Raw genomic sequence first — 22,719 nt, 5'->3', positions numbered from 1 at the left:
TTTTTATTTGGCTTGTAAAACTATGTGAGAACAATTTAATTTATATTCGGGCTTGTAAAACTATACTTTATATTTGGGATTTTTTTTTTTGATTTGGTCGAGCATATGTGGGCTCATGTTGTCATCCAATTTAATTTATACATCCATTTTCTCCCGCCATTTTATTTCCCGCCATTCTCTCCCTCCATTTTCTTTCCCGCCATTCTCTCCCGCCATCTTCTTTCCCGCCATCTTCTTTCTCGCCATCTTCACTTCTCGACTTATAAAATGAGCCTCATGGTGTCCACGATCGTAGATAACATCGTCTGACACCGTCTGTGGCTCATGCGTCGGTGCTGCTGGTGGAGTGTGAAACACTGTCTGAAAGAAATCATAAGTGTTTGCAGCTTCGTCATCATCATTGGAGAGTGTTTCACACTTATGACTTCTCTCACACGGTGTTTCACACTTCACATGAAGGCATCATCGTCATCCTCTGTTGATGCAACACTCCTTAGTGTGGCGGGAGAGAATGGCGGCAAAGAAAATGGAGGGAAAAAGATTGCGGGAAAGTATTTTTTTTTTCCATGTATAAAACGGCAATGGTTGTACAGGATTTACAAGACACTTTTAAATATAAACTCCTATGAAGCTCAAAACAAGTTTTCTAGTAGGATAAAAGAAATAAAATACAAAAAAATACTACAAATAAAATAGCTACTGATAACTAAACAGAAACAAAAAGAATATGTCAAAAAACTAAAGAAATTTTTTTAAAGCAATTAAAATTAAAAGAAATAGCATAAAACCTAACAAACACTAAAACAGAACTGTTTTCATAAAAACCTAATTTTAAATAACTATAAAATTCACCAATTAATTACTACTGATAAAAAAATTCACAAAGAACCAGTAGGAAAAAGAATCATCTTAAAAAAATACTCCTAGCTCTAATTATAGGCAATCTAGTTATTTGAGAAAATTCATGAAAAAATCAAATTCAAACTTTCAAATCTAGTCAAACTTGATATCTAAAGAAACTTCATAAAATTTCTAATCTAATGCAAAAAGAATGAAATTAAAATACTAAAAATCCTATTTGATATGAATTTTCTAAAACAGTAGAGCAGGTGTTGGCCGAAGAGGGACTCTTTAGCCAACTGTTGGCCGAACAATACTTTTTGACCAATTTTTCGATAAAGGGTGAATTTTATTAGCTCATAAAGAAGCATCAAGAAGATACAAACCAAAAGAGCACACACCCAGCCTCTGCATAGCTAAGATGCACACAGCCAACACAAACGCACACACACAAAAAACATATCAACAAATAGCAAAGTCATATAAGACCAAATCTATACGTAGCCGAGGAAAAAAGAAAAACCAAAGTGATCAGAGCCACGATCGACAAACTACAGTAAACACCATATCCGCACCAATTATCTAATGACACCACACAGACAACGAGGTTCTTCACCAGCAACGCCTTCAAGAAGAGAGCGACACTCAAGCGTCGCCGTTACCGGATTCAACCACCAAGGACAGAATCTAGGTTTTCACCTTGAAGAATCAGTCAGAGCATATCCGGACAATGCCTTCAACAAGGTAACGACGTAAAAAAACATCGCCATTGCCAGACATAACCAGTTCGGTTCAGACCTAGGCTTTCACCTCGGACCTCGCGACCGGGTGCTCGAGTAGCACCACCATCGAAGTCATGCAAGTGTTGTCGCCGCCACTTTTCCACGATCCAAGCAGTTACATGCGATGTGACCGCCGCCACTGCACAACCATTCCTTTGCGTCAAGTGGTCGCTCATAATTTGCATCCAACTGCCGAAGTCAACCACTGGATCCTGAGATGGACCGAAGAATGACCATCGCTGTTGTGGAGACGTAGAAGGTCACTGCAGCACAGTGTGCAGTCATCCTCACTCGGTCGATCGAATCTGAATCACCACCACCAAGCCGTGGATCATAGCGCCGCGGGTGGTCACCACCAGATCCATGGTTGCCGGCCGCGAACCTTCATGGGATCGCGAGGTCTTGTAACCATGCCCGTGTAAGATGTAATCGTAGATGACAATGCATCCGTACGCGAGCCATGGCGCCAATTGTAGCAAGGAGTCACCGCACTTCAGGATCAAGTGCGCCGCCAAGAGCCCACAAGGGCCATCAGACGGCTCCATGCACGAAGATCCAAGAGATGCCCGGTGAGCCACCGTGCATCCATGTAAGCATGCATCATGTACCTTCGTACGTGCTTGATACATGCAAATGAGATGCCTTTCAGCCACGATCTGGAGTCCCTACGCCGTCAGCCAGAGGAGGAGACACCGCACGAGAAGCTGCGAGCCTGCGACTTGAAGCCGCTGATCGACCACTTGATCCAGAGGGAAGACCCTGACAAGATCACAGGCCACCGTGCAGCTCATACCCCGGGCGACGCCGGCCCACCGCGCAGCACATCTGCCACATACGCATCCCTCTACACCGCCGCCGCTGCACGTAGAATGAGTCCTCGCCGTCGCCATCGGCCGCAGGGACTTTGCCCGGCGACGTCCTCCAACGACGGCGAGGGGAGCAGACTTAGATCCTGCCGGTGGAGGGCGGAGGAGATGGCTGCCGCCCGTGTCGCCCGGAGACGCGGGGGTCGATCCGTTTTTTCAGGAGTTGGATTCGTCAGTACTTTTTGACCAACGGTTGGCCGAAAAGTCCCTCTTCGACCAACAGGAGGCCGAAAAGTCCCTTTTCGGCCAACAGGAGGTCGACGGGGTGATACTTTTGATTTTTCTCCATTAGGGTGTATAATTTCTGAATTTGCTATAAAAATCATCATAGTTTCAAAAAAATCTATATTTGGTTGTGAAAACTATGCTTCCTTGTGAAACTATATATTTGCTTATGAAATATGCAAAGTGTTCATTGAAAATGAAGGCCAGCCGGCCACGCTCGCAAATATGGGTCAGCGTATTGGGCCACTGCCGACCCATATCAAAAAAGAGGGTGGACGCCGAGCGGACGGCTGACCCAAACGGATAAAATGCGGACAAATACGTCGTTCGTTGGGTCGGCGCGTTGGAGTTGCTCTCAGCGATTTCACTGTATGCATTGAGGTAGTCGACGTACATTCCAGAACCAGAATACCTCCAACTCCGATCATCTATCCCACGCATATAGTTTCAGTAGGGATCGAACCACCCATCACGCACGATCTGGCATGCACATATGCACGGTATGATCAACCGGCAACTAAATAAAGATCCCTTGAAGCTAGGCTGGGATCGATAACGTGCACATGCATGATGTGGTTGGATGAACGGCTATCTAAAATTGCATTTTCCCGCCAATTGTTAATATTGTACTCTACACCAGATCTGTATATGTGTGCGTGTATACAAAAGCGAAATGCTAGGATCCTATAATATGCCAAAGCGTGACGCCGATAGCGCGATGTGCCGCCTAAAGCTAACCATGCATCGCCGTGTCCTCTGGTGTCGCCGTCCTGCTGCACTAGCTAGCTACTCAAACTAAAACTCAAACTCACTGCTGATTACAGATCGAGAAGGACGCAGGGCACAATGCAAGTGGCCGGTAGACCATCCTGCTGCACTAGTTACTCGTTGCCTCTGGTGCCAATTCCATCGTCCACGGCGCAATGAAGATATATTTAGTGGCCTGCCGTTTCAGGAAGCAGACGCCGCAACCCATTTTTATGTGCGTTCGGCCGATCGAGCTGAGCTAGACGCTAGACGATGGAACCCAACCGGCCGGATGGGCATGGCAGTACTGCCCGCCCGACGGATCGATCGATCGGTTGCCCTGGTCCCAGGCCTGGGCTACTAGATCGCGGATTGAACTGATTAAAACTAAGCAGCTAATGATCGGAAAACTCTTCATGGTTGGATGGAATGGATCGGAACTTGCATGGAACGAGCAGATCCGGAACGGGACCGGTGGATGCTCGAGGACCCCGCCCCGGCCGGGCGATCGATGGCCACTTTGGTCCCTCTGTATCTCGCTCGCGTGACGCACCCACGTCCACACAAGGAAGGAAGGTGCAGGAGTACGTGTGTGTGTGTATATATGCTGCATTGCTGCTGCTGTTGCGGGGATCTTGTCCAAGTTGCGGCAAGGGGTGGGGTGCGGTGCGGTGGGGTTATTGACAGATCATCGTCGATTCATTCCATCGGGTCGCACGTCCATGGGTGAGCTTGAGCTTGAGCGTGAGTGAGCTCCAACCCGCTTCGCCATGCATGCATGCAGGCATGCAGCTCGCGATGGCACCCTCTCGTTGCACTTGTCGACCTACAGGGGCGTACACGTGCGTGCGCATACAACAACGTGCTGGCCGAACCCAAGCTGATTAGACTGGGCGTTTGCTGGCTGGTGTTTTCAGTTTCTTTTTTCTTTTTTTCCAGGAGTCTTTCCGTTATTTTGAGTTAAACAATGTGTCTAGCTTGCAAAACGTGATTCTTAACATTTTTTACTTGGTAATTAATTAAGCACACTTTGCACCATGCAAGTTTACTCAAAATACGAAAATAGCATCTAACTGCTGCTGAAATGAGTAGATTATTTTGTGTTTCACGGTCAACCAACGGGCAAACTAGACATTATCAATCATTGTATAATACTCCCTCCGTTCCATATTGTGGTGTGTATATATTTTTTGAAAAGTCAAATTTTACAAATTTTGATCAAGTTTACATACAAAACTGTCTATATCTACAATAAAAAATATATGAAGTATGAAGCTACATCTTATGATGCATTCAATGATATATGTTTGGCATTCTAGACGTTAATGTTTTTCTACGCAAACTTGATCAAAGTTTGTGAGGTTTAATTTTTTTCAAAAAAATCTATATGCACTAAGTTATGAAGCGGATGGAGTAGCGTTATTGATATGGAAACACGAGGGTTTGAACAGAATATGTGTTGCGTTTGTACCTTTTCGATCATTGGATAAGACAAAGTGCATATAAACCTTCCTCCGTCCCAAAATAACTGTCTCAATTTTATACTAGCTCTAGTTCAAATTTATACTAAGTTTAAGATATTTATTTTAGGACAGAGGGAGTATATACTAGCAGTGAAAAAACAGTTCTTTCCTGTCCACATCAACAGTTTTGGGTCTTTTCCCGTACGTCAACAACAAAGATCAAGTCCCCGTCAACCAAAATAAACAATGCTCCTACTCCTACATGCAGCACCGTAAAAACTCCACGGGCCGGAGAGAAGTTAAAACTACTCCTATATAAAGAGTTGGAGTACGTTATAGGTTCGCGTGCAATCACTGCCACACGTGTGTGCCTGGTGGTGGGTTGTGCATCACCTCAGCTCAAGGAAGGGGGAAAAAAACAAGTGGCACTATGAAACGTACCTGTAGTTTCACTCAACGTCGCACGTCACGTACGTGCCCATCGACACATTTATTCTGTGCATGACAACTCCCCATTCTCCCTCGTCACCATCTCGTCACCACGCTCGTCATGCATGCTGTCGGTCCCGGCTCGCCAGGGACGCGCCCGGAAGCAGGATTTTTGCACTTCATTGCACCCGCTATTTTTCTCAATTTTAAATGGTGCAAAGTTTGACTAAGCTTGTAAAAAAATTATCATCGACTACAATACTAAATATATGTTAAAAAAACTACAATACTAAATAGAGGTAATATGAGAATATGTTCTATTGTACGTTTAGTGTTACTATTTATTTTTTTGAGTCGATTTATGTATCCATACCTCTTCTATTTTTTAACTTGTTCAGACATTGCATGGCTTGACTGGAGGCAAAATTTATACGAAGTCTTATTTTCGGAGACGGCGAGAGTAGGTCAAAAGAAAAGTTAAACACACTGTTCCAGAGATCATTTCCTGGTGGATCGATACAGGGCAACCAGCTGAAAACAGTAATCACTGAACCGATGGAATATATAGTATAGGGCACGCATGATGGGTGCATGCGAACAGACTGGCACTCGATCGATCGCAGAATAATATGTATGGGTGGTGCATGCAAACTGCAGTGCATGGCCTGCCCGTGCCCGGGATCTGCGTGTCTCGTGTGGAGGGGGCTCCCGTGTCCACCTGAGTGCGGTGGATCATGAGACTGTCGTCGCCTTGTTTTCCATCTCGTCTCGGCCCGGTGGAATTTTAGTCCACCGACTGATGAGATTGTCGTCTGATCCAACGATACGTCGGGACGGGTCTCCCTTTTTGTTGTAGTACGTGCCAAAGCAAAAGATCAATGGTCCTCCTTTCCTCTCTCTGTAGTAAACAGGATCGTGGCGCTTTATTTCAGGCACCTGTTACGACAGAGGTTCCACGGCTCGAAACCAGGTGACACTCTAGCGTTTTGACGTGGCCGACTAATACAGCGAGTCCCATCCGACACACTCATACACATGGACACGTAGCTCTAAGATACGGACATCTCACGCACGCACGCATGTTGTTACAGGCCGCAGGACGGGGAGTGATTTGTTGTCGTGCAGGACAGCACAGCTTCTCGACCGTCTCCTTTCGTTTCATGCTCATGCTTATTAGTGCGTGCGTGCGTGCACGTAGTACATACATATGGCGAGGTCGCTGTTTGACGTGACATGGATTTCCCTTCCCACCATCGAACTGCACGTCGATTAAACGTCTATTCCGCTGCTTCCAGAGGGTACAGTGACTGATCGAGACATATGGGCTCGAATGGCGTATGGCATGCACGGCGAGATTTGCTTGCAGGTGATATCATCGTCCTAGAAAAAGATGTTTTTTTTTTGGCAATCATAGTTGCCCTATTTAGATTTTTTACTCAGGAAAATTTAAGTAATCAAATGATTGTTCCTTTGAAAAATACTCCCTCCGTTCTAAAATAATAAGTGTATCAATTTTGTACTAACTCTAGTATAAAATTGTATTAAGATTAAGACACTTATATTGAGACGGAGGAAGCCTTTGTGTCCAGCATTTTATGTGTCGTGTGTCTTGAGGGATACTTACGTGCTACCGGCAGCTGCTCCCTGCAAACTTAAGTTGCAGATTCTATCATGATAGTACCAGCTGTTTGCGGCTGCCACCCGCGTCACGGTGGGCAATGGACGAACGGTAAAATTTTGGAATTTTTCTTGGCTACAGGGCTTGAGACAACGTGACATCACGCCTCGCATCTTTGATCTCTCTTGAAAGAAAAACTGTTCCGTCCAGCAAGCTCTACACAACAATCTGTAGATCTCTAACATCGACATTTCCAATGGCCTTTCCCTTGGTCACTCAAACAGCTTGCAAATCTTTGGGGAAGCTGAATTCTGTTACCCTAAAAGAGGGGATGGAGGATTCAGTTGTATGAAAATTACCTAAAGATGGCATGTACTCTGCCTCTTCGGCATACAAGGCCCAATTTGAAGGACTTACTACTTCGTATCTGGTGCAATTGGTCTGGAAGATGTGGGCTCCCCTGCGGTGTAAATTTTTTGCTTGGCTTGTTCTACAAAATAGGATCTGGACGTCTGATCGCTTAATTAGGCGGGGTTGGCCCAATTGTGGTGTATGCCTCTATGGAAGCAATGTTAGGAATTTGCGGCTCATCACCTCTTTCAAAGCCGATTCACTCTTCGGGTGTGGAATAATATTGTTCCGTGGCTAGGATTGCACCACGTCAACACGACCACCTAGGCGACGAGGGTCTTGGGGAGAGATTGATGGACCAACAACATACACACTCGGGTTAGATCTCCCAAGGCGCTGGCCTCTCTGATGATGCTCATCTCATGGGAGATTTGGACCGAACGCAATGCTCGAGTCTTCCGTAACACGGCCGTCCCTTCGATGGTTCTCATCTCCAAGATTAAAGACGAGGCGTCTCTTTGGGCTTTGGCCGGTGCGAAGCAGTTGGGTGTTGTAATGCCGTGAGAGTAGTTCTTTCTTTATTATCGCCGCTTTGCGGCTTTGTTCTAAAACTTCTTCCTTATTCAATGAAATGACAAATCTTTTGCCTTGTTTAGAAAAAGAAGTTTGTCTCAAGTTTATCTCTTAAATGGATGTATCTAGCACTAATATGTTGTTAGATACATTTGTTTGAGGGAGAAGCTTTTCGGAAATAGCCCAAATCACAAGTCTGGACTACGGCCAAGGCAAGTCGGTACTACTGCCGGAGCGAAATCAACTGCGTAGTGGTTTGCTGCCAGAGTCCATGTGCGCTTGGCCGGCACCAAGACGGGGGATTCTGCAGTGCTACTGCTCGCACTCACTCGCCTGGCGACTGTAGCACTGGCCGAGAAGCCGGCCGGCCGGACTCGCATGATCCAACAGCAAGGGGACAAGAGTACCTGATGATTACCCCGTCCGCGCGCGATCGAGCACGCACGCACGCACGCATGCAGCTGCACTGTTTCGCGGGATGCTACCTCTGTGGTTTGACTTCTGGCAAGCTCGCGGGAACAGAGGATTCGATCGGGAGCAAGTAGCGATGGAGACTAGCATGCCGAATTTAAAACAACCAAGATCGATCGAATCGACTGGGAGCTTTCTTCTCCCTCTTTCACTGTCTCGTTTCATCTCTCTGACTGACCTTGTAGAGACCGATCGATCGATCGATGTGACCTGACCTTGTTTTTTCTACATATCCTCTTCCCGCCGGAGGTGATAGACGTTGCTCCGTGCACTCGATCAGCCGCGCTGCTGCCCCAGCCCATCATTTATGATCATAACCTGCCCCAAAAAACCATGCCCTACGTTTACGTGCAGAACTCCTTTCTGCTCCACTCGCCTCTAATCTTTAGCCTCTAATCTTTAACACCAGCTGTTGTTATGCCTCTTTGAACAATTGTCCGGGTTAAAGATTAACTTTCATAAAAGCGAGTTGTTCTGTTTTGGTAGAGCCAAAGACGAACAGGAGTCTTATAGGCAATTGTTCGGGTACGAGTTGGGGAGTTTGCCCTTCTCCTGTTGTTGCCGGCTCTCTCTCACGCTTGACTGGAGTTAGACGAAGCAACTTTTCTAGAGACCAACGCCCCGGCGTTCAACGCCCCGGCGCTTTTCTTTTCTTCTCACAACACCGGCTCGCCACGCCCAAACTAGCAGCAGTACAGAAAGTTTATAACCCAAACGCACTCATGCACGGGGCCTTGCTCACCCTCCTACACAGCCGCGTCCACGATCTGCATGCAACGGCACAATGCACTCCTACGCGACTGGGGCGGCTGGACTCCGCATGCAGCCCACGACGCGCTCACCGCGGCTGCTCGCAACAGCTCGCTAACCACCTACCTAGCTAGCTCATGCGGCTGACCACTACGCCACATACACATGCAACCGCTACAGGTAGACACACTACACACGCATGCCACGCTGCTGCGTCCCACACGTCCCGCCCGTCCCGCGCGTCACCGACACGCCCGACGAACCCGACGAGCCCGACGCTACCAGTGCGTCCCGCCCGTCCCGCGCGCACCCGACGCGCCCGGCGAGCCCGATAACACACGCCGTGGCTTATTCCAACACACACCCCCTAAGCCACGGCCTAGAGGAGTCCGTCGTCGTCGACGTTGGCACCGGCCAAGAGAGCCTGCTCCGCCGCCGGTCCTTTCCGCAGCTGCGGGCACTCGCGCCGGAAATGCCCGTGCTCCCCGCACTTGTAGCAGCGCCTGCGCCTGTTGCCGCCGCTCCCCGACGCCACGCTGCGCCCGTCGTCGTCGTCCCGAGCACCGCCGTGTCGACGCTCCCGTGTTGCCCACTGCGCCGCCGTCATGAGCAGCTGCTCACCCCAGCGCTCGCCGCCGTCTTGTCCACGGCGCCGAACCCGCTCGTCGAACGCACGCAGCCGCCCGAGCGCTTCGTCGAACGCCATCGTCGTCACATCGTGGAACTGCTCGATGCCGGCGACGACGGGGAAGAGGCGATCCGGCACCGTATCCAGCAACTTCTTGACAAGTGCTGCGTCGCCCAGCGTCTCCCCGGGGTTGGCATACCTCGCCGCCATCGCCGTGAGCCTCCCGCCGTACACGTCGAGCTCCTCGCCGTCCGCCATTTTCATCCGGTCGAATTCGCCGCGCAGCGTCCCCAGCCTCGCCGCGCGGACCCGATCGGCGCCGACGAACCTCACCTTCAGGGAGTCCCATACCTCCCTGGCGGTGAGCTTCATCGACACCTGCAGCAGCACATCCTCCGGCAACGCCCCGAGAAGCAACACACGCGCCATCTTGTCCTTCCACGCGTTCACCGCCGCGTCGCCCGGCGCCACCGCCTCCCATATGGTGTGGACGTCGAGGATCGCTTGCGCCTTGATGGCCCAGACCGTGTAGTTGTTCGCGGTCAGCATCGGCATCGCCATCGTCGCCGATCCGCCCGCGCCACCGCCGTGTGGGACGAGCGCCATGGTCGCCGGTGATCGCCCGAACCGAAGCTCTGATACCAACTGTTGTTGCCGGCTCTCTCTCACGCTCGACTGGAGGTAGACGAAGCGACTTTTCTAGAGACCAATGCCCCGGCGTTCAACGCCCCGGCGCTTTTCTTTTTTTCTCACAACACCGGCTCGCCACGCCCAAACTAGCAGCAGTACATGGAGTTTATAACCCAGACGCACTCACGCACGGGGCCTTGCTCACCCTCCTACACAGCCGCGTCCACGATCTGCATGCAACGGCACAACGCACTCCTACGCGACGGGGGCGGCTGGACTCCGCATGCAGCCCACGACGCGCTCACCGCGGCTGCTCGCAACAGCTCGCTAACCACCTACCTAGCTAGCTCATGCGGCTGACCACTACGCCACATACACATGCAACCGCTACAGGTAGACACACTACACACGCGCGCCACGCTGCTGCGTCCCACACGTCCCGCCCGTCCCGCGCGTCACCGGCACGCCCGACGAACCCGACGAGCCCGACGCTACCAGTGCGTCCCGCCCATCCCGCGCGCACCCGGCGCGCCCGACGAGCCCGACAACACAAGCCGTGGCTTATTCCAACACACACCCCCTAAGCCACGGCCTAGAGGAGTCCGTCGTCGTCGACGTTGGCACCGGCCAAGAGAGCCTGCTCCACCGCCGGTCCTTTCCGCAGCTGCGGGCACTCGCGCCGGAAATGCCCGTGCTCCCCGCACTTGTAGCAGCGCCTGCGCCTGTTGTCGCCGCTCCCCGACGCCACGCTGCGCCCATCGTCGTCGTCCCGAGCACCGCCGTGTCGACGCTCCCGTGTTGCCCACTGCGCCGCCGTCATGAGCAGCTGCTCACCCCCGCGCTCGCCGCCGTCTTGTCCACGGCGCCGAACCTGCTCGTCGAACGCACGCAGCCGCCCGAGCGCTTCGTCGAACGCCATCGTCGTCACATCGTGGAACTGCTCGATGCCGGCGACGACGGGGAAGAGGCGATCCGGCACCGTATCCAGCAACTTCTTGACAAGTGCTGCGTCGCCCAGCGTCTCCCCGGGGTTGGCATACCTCGCCGCCATCGCCGTGAGCCTCCCGCCGTACACGTCGAGCTCCTCGCCGTCCGCCATTTTCATCCGGTCGAATTCGCCGCGCAGCGTCCCCAGCCTCACCGCGGACCCGATCGGCGCCGACGAATCTCACCTTCAGGGAGTCCCATACCTCCCTGGCGGTGAGCTTCGTCGACACCTGCAGCAACACATCCTCCGGAAACGCCCCGAGAAGCAACGCACGCGCCATCTTGTCCTTCCGCGCGTTCACCGCCGCGTCGCCCGGCGCCACCGCCTCCCATACGGTGTGGACGTTGAGGATCGCCTGCGCCTTGATGGCCCAGACCGTGTAGTTGTCCGCGATCAGCATCGGCATCGCCATCGTCGCCGATCCGCCCGCGCCACTGCCGTGTGGGACGAGCGCCATGGTCGCCGGTGATCGCCCGAACCGAAGCTCTGATACCAACTGTTGTTGCCTGCTCTCTCTCACGCTCGACTGGAGGTAGACGAAGCAACTTTTCTAGAGACCAACGCCCCGGCGCTTTTCTTTTCTTCTCACAACACCGGCTTGCCACGCCCAAACTAGCAGCAGTACAGGGAGTTTATAACCCAGACGCACTCACCCACAGGGCCTTGCTCACCCTCCTACACAGCCGCATCCACGATCTGCATGCAACGGCACAACGCACTCCTACGCGACTGGGGCGGCTGGACTCCGCATGCAGCCCATGACGCGCTCACCGCGGCTGCTCGCAACAGCTCGCTAACCACCTACCTAGCTAGCTCATGCGGCTGACCACTACGCCACATACACATGCAACCGCTACAGGTAGACACACTACACACGCACGCCACGCTGCTGCGTCCTACACGTCCCGCCCGTCCCGCGCGTCACCGACACGCCCGACGAACCCGACGAGCCCGACGCTACCAGTGCGTCCCGCCCGTCCCGTGCGCACCCGACGCGCCCGACGAGCCCGACAACACACGCCGTGGCTTATTCCAACATCTCCTACCTTGTATTTTGATACACCATCGTAGGCTGACAAACAGAGAGTGGAAGTGTATCGAAGACCGATTTGAGAGGAAACTGAGTTCCTCGAAGGGTAAGCTCATGTCATACGGAGGCCGGTTAATCTTGGTAAATTCGGTGCTCACGAGTATGCCTATGTTCCTCTTATCGTTCTTTGAGGTCCTAGTTGGTGTTAGGAAAAGACTGGACTTCTATCGATCACGCTTCTTTTGGCAGGGTGATGAACTTAAAAGAAAATACCAGCTTGCTAAATGGGATATTATCTGTCGACCCAAAGACCAAGGAGGGCTTGGTATTGAGAATCTTGAAGTTAAGAACAGATGCCTTCTTAGTAAGTGGTTGTGGAAGCTCGCTTCCGGGACTGAAGCCATGTGGGCGCAGATCCTTCGCAGCAAGTACCTCCAGACTAGAACACTGTCCCAGGTAACAGTTAGGCCGACTGACTCGCCTTTCTGGAAAGGACTCATGAAAGTTAAACAATTAATGTTCAATAGGACAAGAGTTGTTATTGGAAATGGTGCCACCACACGTTTCTGGGAGGATACTTGGCTTGGCGACTCACCCTTGGCCATTCAATATCCGTCTTTATATCGTATTGCTCAACGACGTGAGGTGTTCGTTGCAACGGTATTTCAATCTACCCCCCTTAATATTCAGTTTAGACGGTCGCTAGCGGGCAATCGTTGGGAAGTTTGGCTCCATTTAGTTAGGAGACTAATGGAGGTTCAACTTTCTGACCAACCTGATGAATTACGCTGGAAGTTGACTAGGTTTGGAGTATTTACAGTTAAGTCAATGTATATTGATGTTATTAATTCGAACTCCATTCCAACTTCCAAGAATGTCTGGGATGTCAAAGTTCCTTTGAAAATAAAAATGTTTATGTTGTTTGTCCATAAACAAGTTATTCTAACAAAGGACAACTTAATAAAGCGTAATTGGACAGGACCTACTAGGTGTAGTTTCTGTGATCGGGATGAGACGATTAAGCATCTCTTTTTTGATTGCCCGTTGGCCAAGGTCCTTTGGCGGACGGTCCACATTGCTTTTAACATTACTCCACCGACTACTGTTAATGCTTTATTTGGGACTTGGCTTAATGGGATTGAGTCTACCTTAGCAAGACATATTCGGGTTGGAGTCTGCGCTTTGCTGTGGACCATCTGGCTTTGCAGAAATGATTTGGTTTTTAACAGAACATCACAAATTCATTTTTTGCAGGTTATTTTCCGAGCTACGGCAGTGATCCGTTCGTGGTCGCTACTCACTTCGATGGAGGCCAGGGAGCATTTGGTTACTGGGTCTATCCGTTGGGAGATGGTAGCTCGGGATATCTTCAACCGGTTTGGATGGCGGTCATGTAATAGGATAGGCAATTAGTTTACCTACCTTTTTTAGCCAGCCGGTTGTGGCATCTTTTCCTGGCTAGTTTGTGTATCTAGCCTTTTGCGCTCTGTGTGAGCTGCTTTTTCTTTCTTTAAGTTTGAGTCTTTGGAACTTTGTTGGCACATTTTGTTTCTTGCTTAATAAGATGGCCGTATGCATCACTCTTGATGCAGAGGCCGGGGAACCCCCTCTTTTCGAAAAAAAATCTTTAACACCAGCTTAAAACCCAACACCTGCTGTAGTTTCTGTTTGTGGTGACAGGAGTCCCTCTATACAACTATTTTTTTGAAAAGGAGGATTATCCCGGCCTCTGCATCTGGACGATGCATGCAACCATTTTATTGATTATTCACAAAGACCTTACAAAGTAGTACATCTGGTAGTCTGAAGCCACCATCTTAGCAACATCTGTCGCTACTCCTACCCACATGACGATGACACGTGTCTAGAAACAGTAGGAGGAGAAGAAAACACACACCAATTAAGGCAGAAAAAAAGGGCGACCCCTCACGCGGATACACCTCTGACCTCCCCCAGATGGACTCCTTTCGTTGCCTTTCCCACGAAGGCTTGAAACCCAGACACGCGACCCCCCACCCCTCTCTCTCGTTTCCTCTTCTCCATCCCCACGCCCAAATCCACATCGCCGCTCCCTCTTTCTCAGCCAAATCCACATCCCCGCCGTGATCATTGCCGAAACGAGACAGGAGGGTGGAGGCGAGGGAGAGAGGGGAGGCTGGATGAGGGGGACGTGTTCCGCGGCGGCGGTGGCTGGAGGGCAGAGCTCGGACGAGGGCAGTGTGACCATGGTGGCCGCAGGGCAAGGGAGAGAGGGGAGGCCGGACGAGGGCGGCGTGGCCGCAGTGGCTGGTTGGGTGGCTCCCCCGCTCTCGTGCAACCACATGTCCGACGCCATGAGAGGGTCCAGGCTGCTCCGCGAGGTTCTTCTCCAGTGACGATGCGACACAGTTCGGGAGTCAACAAGGTCCTCTCACGCCCCTCTTCTACTCCCCTTGGTTAGATTCCATTCGATTTGGATGTTGCGTTGCTATTAGTCACGCGGGTCCGATTTGTTTTCTCACACAGGTCATCGTCTTCGTCAAGGCCTAGAGCTAGCTGCGACCAAGCACGGATCAACTACCTCTAGATCGTCCTCCACCACGCTTGCGCGGCTGATGGGCAAGCACGGCGGCCTTGACCAAGGTGCTTTGGCCCCTCTTCTCCTCCCCATGCCTCTCCCTCTCCCCCTGTTTGATTCGGCAAATTTGGTTGTTCGGTTCATGAAGCTCCTTCTCTGCTGCAGGAGAACTTGAGATGTAACATACAAGTGGTGGTCATAGATCAGAAAGGCAAGTTCTTCAAAGGAAGGTACCATGCCAATGCCTTCATTCCCATTGGGCCGCATGTCTACTGCTTTGGCAGTTTGGTGTTACTTTAGTCAGTGTAAATGGTTGGTTGCAAGATAGGAAGTAGATAAAGACATAAATTTGCTATTTGTTGAGTCATGACATTAGATCTTTTTTGCTTGCTTCAAAAAATTCATAGTTGTGGCGGGCCACAAACTGAATGGATAGCTAAATGAATAAGACGGCCGGACTATGTGACATGGGCTGGACTGTTGGGCTATGAAGATACAAGACAGAAGACTTCGTCTCGTGTCCGGATGGGACTCTCCTTGGCGTGAAAGGCAAGCTTGGCGTTTGGATATGTATATTCCTTTTCTCTGTAACTAACTTTGTATAACCCTAGTCCCCTCCGGTGTCTATATAAACCGGAGGGTTTAGTCCACAAGGCAGAATCATAATCACATAGGCTAGACTTCTAGGGTTTTATCCATTACGATCTCGTGGTAGATCAACTCTTGTAATACTCACATTCATCAAGATCAATCAAGCAGAAAGTAGGGTATTACCTCCATAGAGAGGGCCCGAACCTGGGTACACATCGTGTCCCCCGTCTCCTATTACCATCGACCTTAGACGTACAGTTCGGGACCCCCTACCCGAGATAACATGAATGTATTCATTCAAAGATAGCATCCTTAGCACATTGCTCCGCCACAAGGCGGGATCCCTCCATGACATTGTCAAAATACAGCTCGAGCATGCGGTGCTCCTTGCCCGTGGGCGGTCCCTCGGTCACAAGCTTCACGGCGTCCATCTTCACCCAATGCATCTTGACTCGGGTGAAGGCCATTCGCACGCCTTCGATGCAAACCGACCGCTTGATGGCATCAAGCCGAGGGTAGTTGACCAGCCGCTTCACGAGCCCGAAGTAGCTGTTGGGCATAGCTTCGGTAGGCCATAGCCGGATTATCAAGTCCTTCATGGCTAGTTCGGCCACCCTATGCAGTTCGACCAGCTGTTTTAGCTGATCGCTAAAGGGCACCGGATATTCTGGCGCAAGTTATTGCGACCAAAATAGCTTCTTCGTGGAGCTCCCCTCTTTGGCTCGGAAGAATTCCACAACGTCTGAAATGCTGCGCGGCAGATCTGCAAATGCCCCTGGAGAACTCCAAATCCGGGTCAGTAAGAGGAACCTTTTCTTCACATATTTGCTCTGCATAATAAAGGCATTACCCGCCGCGATTTTTCTGCCCTCCTGGATTTCTTGGAGGGCGCCTTGGGCTTCAACCCGGGCATCGTGTGCATTTTGGCGGGCATTGTCCAGTTCGGACTCTTGATCCGCAAGTTTGTGCTCCAAGGACTCACATTTATTGACGGCGTCCTAGAACTCCTACTGGATCTCGCTGCCCCGGGCCTCATGCTTTTTACGGGCGACTTTTCCATTGGCCGCTTTCTCCTCGGCCTCGGCCAGCGCCTTCTTGAGGGTCTCCACCTTGGTTGCCTCTCCTAACAAATTAAATGGCACTTTAGTCAGCACAAATCATTCATCCTTCCTAAAAATAAATAAGGTTATTGCATACCTTGATTGTCTTCCAGCTGTTTCTTCACACGGCCGAGCTCCTCCTCGGTCCGCTCCAGACTCTGCTTCAGTCCGGAGACCTCAGTAGTATGAGAGGTCGCAGCCAGCAGCGACGCCTGCTTATCTACATAGACATATCAGGTTAGTCTCCTGTGAAAATTATTTGATCCTCTGTTCGGCTTTTCTTTCCGAACACCGGACAGAGTTTCAGGGGCTATTGTCCATACAGTGACATTCTTTTGCATAGTTGCGTTGCTTACCTCAAAGCCTGTTAGAAGGCTTGTGCAGGCTTTGGTCAGTCCGCTCTTCGCGCACTGGATCCTATCAATCACCATACACATAAGAGTACGGTCTTCTTCAACAATGGAAGCACCTCACAGCGCTTCCAGCAAATTATCTGGTGCCTCTGTATGGACAGAGGTCACTGGTGGAATAGGCGCACCTCCTTCTTTTGAAGGAGGCTGCTTGCCTGATTCTGGAGGCGTAGAGGTCTCCGAAGTTGTATTCGGCTGGGGGCCAAACTGAATATGGCCCCCATCGCCAGTCTCTATGGGGATTCGCTCCCCCATGTGTTCGGCGGCTGAGGGTTCACCCTCCGGGCCGCCCGGACGGCCTCCTGAACCTCTCCCTGGCCTTTTATCCTTGGGACAACACCTCAATGTCCTCCATGGCCTTGGGAGAGGAGGCCGACGGAAGGGTCCCGCTGTCCATCGCGTCCGGGTCCATCGAATCCTTCGAAGATAAGGACTGCTCGATGTTGGACCGAGCCAGACTACAAATACATGATTCAACACATTAAAACAATGAAGTAGAGAGACCAGATATATGAATATGTCCGGATACTCATGATTTGTCCAGGGGCTTCTCCCTGGGCTGCCACTCCGAGCTGCTGTCGGTGGCCGCAGTGGAGCTGTCCGGAAGGGAAGTTTTCCCCTTCTTGGACGCCTTGGCCTCCAGACGCGTGGATGCCATCCTTTTCTTTCTTCCCCCCTCAGAGGGGGAATGGATTTCTTCTTCCTCCTCCTCTTCCTCGTCGTCCTCGATGGCGGAGAAGTGAGTCTCGGCGTCTTCGAACGTCATGTTCGAAGTGCCCTTAAGACGAAGACCACCTCTGGTCCCCTTGGCCTTCTTCTTGGCCTTCTTCTCCAGCGCTTGATTGGGCGCCAGAACCAGCATGTTCATCAGAAGTGGGATTTTTGGGTCTTCGGGTAGCGGAGCTAGACACTGAATCCGCTCCGCCTTATTTGTCCAGGCTCGAGAGAATTAGTAGGGAGGCTTAGGCATCTTCCTTGAGTATGCAAGTAAAGGACACACCTTGAAAGCACGAAAAAACTTACCGGACTAGCTGGATGGGCCAAGTCATGCCCGCGATCCTTGGTCGTGGCCAACCGTTTTTCGTTGGCCTTGAAGAGCACCTTCCAGATGTCTTCGTGTGTGGTGCCGAAGAACTACAGCAAGGTCTGGTGCTTGGCCGGATCATACTCCCACAAGTGGGAGGTCCGGCGTTGGCACGGAAGAATCCGGCGAATAAGCATCACCTGGATCACATTGACGAGCTTGATTTTCTTGTTTATCATGTTCTATATGCGCGTCTGAAGCGCTGTTAGCTCGTCCGGTGAAGACCACTCCAGCCCTTTCTCTGGCCAGGAGGTGAGCCACATTGGGGCTTCGGACCTGAATTCGGGAGCCGCGGCCCAGTTGGTGTCGCGCGGCTCCGTGATATAAAACCATGATTTTTGCCACCCCTTGACGGTCACCACAAAGGAGCCTTCGGGCCATGTGACGTTGGGCATCTTGCTCACCATGGCGCCTCCGCACTGTGCGTGTTGGCCACTCACCACCTTCGGCTTCACATTGAAGATATTTATCCATGGTCCGAAGTGGGGTGGGACGCGGAGGAAGGCCTCACACACGATGATGAATGCCGAGATGTTGAGGATGGAGTTAGGGGCCAGATCATGGAAATCCAGCCCGTAGTAGAACATGAGTTCACAGACGAATGGGTGGAGAGGAAATCCCAGCCTGCGGACGAAGTGGGGGATAAACACCACCCTCTCATGGGGCTCCGGGGTAGGGACGATCTGTCCCTTGGCCGGAAGCCGGTGGGCGATTTCCCTGGCCAGATACCCAGCCTCCCGGAGCTTGGTGATGTCCTTCTTCTTCACGGTGGAGGCCATCCACTTGTCGTGCGCTCCAGATCCGGACATGGTGGGAGTGCTTTTTTGGGGCGGAAAAGATGATAACTCGGGCGCTGGAGCTTGAGAATGGGGGAGGCACATAAGGCGTGGGAGAGAAGGGGTAAATCCTTATCCCTTTATAAAGGCAGTGAATATCAAGCGCCTCCCCACTTGCCTTAAAACTCGCCTATTCCCCAAGGACCATGCAAACGGCACGGTTGCATTACCCACGCCCGTATTGATGAGAATCCCTCAATGAGGGGACACGATCTTTGCTCTGACAAGACGTGCCAATGGAACCGCATCTCGAAATATTAAGTGGCATGCTAAAAAAATGGTTCGAATAATGACCGAGCGACAGCGTGATGTCACGCTACAAAAAGTTGTCAGCAGATTGGACTTGTGGAATATTATACTCTACGGTTGTGTGTGGAATTTGTTTTGCAGAGCCGGACACGATTATTGTGTTCGAGTGTTATTTTGGAGTATTCGGAGGAGGAACCCGCCTTGCAATGCCAAACACAATCTGCGTGCCGGATACCTCGTCATTGAAGCCTGGTTCAGGGGCTACTGAGGGAGTCCTGGAGTAAGGGGTCCTCAGACGTCCGGACTATGTAACATGGGCCGGACTGTTGGGCTATGAAGATACAAGACAGAAGACTTCATCTCGTGTCCGGATGGGACTCTCCTTGGCGTGAAAGGCAAACTTGGTGTTCAGATATGTAGATTCCTTTTCTCTGTAAACGATTTTGTACCCTAGTCCCCTTCGGTGTCTATATAAACCGGAGGGTTTAGTCCACAAGGCAGAATCATAATCACATAGGCTAGACTTCTAGGGTTTTAGCCATTACGATCTCATTGTAGATCAACTCTTGTAATACTCATATTCATCAAGCTCAATCAAGCAGGAAGTAGGGTATTACCTCCATAAAGCGGGCCCGAACCTGGGTAAACATCGTGTCCCCCGTCTCCTGTTACCATCGACCTTAGACGCACAGTTCGGGACCCCGTACCCGAGATCTGCCGGTTTTGACACCGACAATGACGCTGGAGATGCTCAAGTTCATGATGCACCTGCATGAGGTGAGGCCCAAATGTAACCCTCTCGTTCCTCTTGCCAATTCCCTTGTTCACATGGTAATCAAGCAAGAATTGCTTACTATGTTATCTAGTTTTTCATGTGGGAGCAGAATGTGACCGTGGACGTGATGGAGGGATCTGATCAGATCAAGATCTCCGAGCAGCTCTGCAAATCAGGTACCCGGCCTGCTTGGATTCGGCAATACAGTCTGATAAGAACAAGTAGTTAGCTATAATAAGAAAGGGGAAAGAGCCATTAGAAAAACATGGAACTGAGTCAGACTTATTTGTTTAGGTACATGACGTTCAGCCTAAAATGGTGTTGGTTCTTCGTGAAAAGTTTTGCCAACACCATTTTGACAAATAGAAAAGTTGATCACAATAGCCGTTGGACTGAAAATAATATAGCGATCCATAGTAAAACAAAGATCATATTGGATATCACACTATCTTATGACTGAATAGCAGAAAAACTACGTTGACAAAATTTTAAAAGCTTGGTTTGATAACCAAGCAGGGAAATAGTTCCAAATAATAGACCAGATTAAATAAGAGTGCATTTTTTATATTATTTGATTAAGAAAAGAGTATTTTAATAAGCTGTAAGGTACTAATTGTTTTCCTATGCAGCTAAGTATGAAGATGGGGCCTCAAAATTTTAGTACTACTTTCTTCTGCTTTGAATTATCATTTTAATTCTGAACAAATTATTTCTTTCCGGTAACTTTATATTTCTTATTGTATTTAGTTCATGTCGATTTGGGTAATCATGCATCATACAATTCAAGTACTTAATTGCAGTCACTCTCCTAATCGACCCTCGCGAAAAAATGACCTCTTCTTCCAGTGCCCAAAGAAACCACATAGCCATATGCCTCGTCCTGATTCTCCTGGTCGTTAGCATGCGAGAAGCCTCCACCGTCACGCGTACCGGCCAACGATGTGAAGGACCAAATGGTTGTCAGTAAGTACACGCTACTTCTGCTCAGAACTATTGATCTTTTGCATTACAATGTTACCTCTTTAGTACATTTGTGTTGGTTCTGTCTGTTACTATCCATTCTGAATACTCTATATGTATTTAGTTTTTGGAAATTCAGTTTGCCTTTTTTGACGCAGGATTTAGTGGGACTTAAATCCGCAAAGATTAGTTATAGTGAAATTGCAAACGATTATGTGGCTTCAAAGGATCCTGGCACGGAAGGTTTGTTAGTACCCGTAACATGCAATAGTAATTTCAGCTCAGTCTACCTGTCCGATTTTGGTTTCATATTGTCAAGTTGATTGCTCCTGAATCCTGATCAACTTCTTAATGCTATTTGTCATTCTTAGGTGGAAGCGGTAAAGTTGATGCTAATCTAGAAAGTTTTGCTGACATTGATGATGTGGAGGTACCTTTATTCATCCATCTTTGTGAAGGAAATATGCCCTAGAGGCAATAATAAAGTTATTATTTATTTCCTTAATTCATGATAAATGTTTACTATTCATGCTAGAATTGCATTAACCGGAAACTCAGTACACGTGTGAATACATAGACAAAACATATAGTCCCTAGTATGCCTCTACTTGACTAGCTCGTTAATCAAAGATGGTTATGTTTCCTAACCATTGACATGTGTTGTTATTTGATGAACGGGATCACATCATTAGGAGAATGATGTGATGGACATGACCCATCCGTTAGCTTAGCATTATGATCGTGTTAGTTTCATTGCTACTGCTTTCTTCATGACTTATACAAGTTCCTCAGACTATGAGATTATGCAACTCCCGAATACCGTAGGAACACTTTGTGTGCTACCAAATGTCACAACGTAAAAGGGTGATTATAGAGGTGCTCTACAGGTGTCTCCGAAGGTATTTGTTGGGTTGGCTTAGATCGAGATTAGGATTTGTCACTCCGTGTTTCGGAGAGGTATCTCTAGGCCCTCTCGGTAATACTCATTACTATAAGCCTTGCAAGCATTGTGACTATTGAGTTAGTTACGGGATGAAGTATTACGGAATGAGTAAAGAGACTTGCCGGTAATGAGATTGAACTAGGTATTGAGATACCGACGACCGAATCTCGGGCAAGTAACTTACCGATGACAAAGGGAACAACGTATGTTGTTATGCGGTTTGACCGATAAAGATCTTCCTAGAATATGTAGGAACCAATATCCAGGTTCCGCTAATGGTTATTGACCAGAAACGTGTCTCGGTCATGTCTACATAGTTCTCGAACCCGTAGGGTCCGCACACTTAACATTCGATGACGATTAGTATTATGAGTTTATGTGATATGTTGTACTGAAGATTGTTTGGAGTCCCAGATGTGATCACGGACATGACGAGGAGTCTCGAAATGGTCGAGACATAAATATTGATATATTGGACGACTATATTCGGACACTGGAAGTGTTCCGGAGAAGTTTCGGATAAAACCGGAGTGCGGGAGGGTTACCGGAACCCCCCCGGGGAACTAATGGGCCTCGATGGGCCCTAGTGGAGAGAGAGAGAGGGGCCGGATAGGGCGGGCCGTGCGCCTCCTCCCCATGAGTCAGAATAGGACAAGGAAGGGGGAGGCGCCCCCCTTGCCTTCCCTCTCTCCCTCTCCTTCCTTCCCCCTCCCTTCCCCAAGCTGGAAACCTACTAGGAATAGGATTCCTAGTAGGAATCCTACTTGGGGCGTGCCCTATAGGGGCCGGCCGACCTCCCCCCTTGCTCCTTTATATACGGGGG

This window comes from Triticum aestivum, chromosome 2B (assembly GCF_018294505.1).
Source record: "Triticum aestivum cultivar Chinese Spring chromosome 2B, IWGSC CS RefSeq v2.1, whole genome shotgun sequence".
NCBI lineage: Eukaryota > Viridiplantae > Streptophyta > Magnoliopsida > Poales > Poaceae > Triticum > Triticum aestivum.
The sequence above is the reverse complement of the archived record's forward strand: the minus strand, read 5'-3'. Positions refer to the sequence as shown.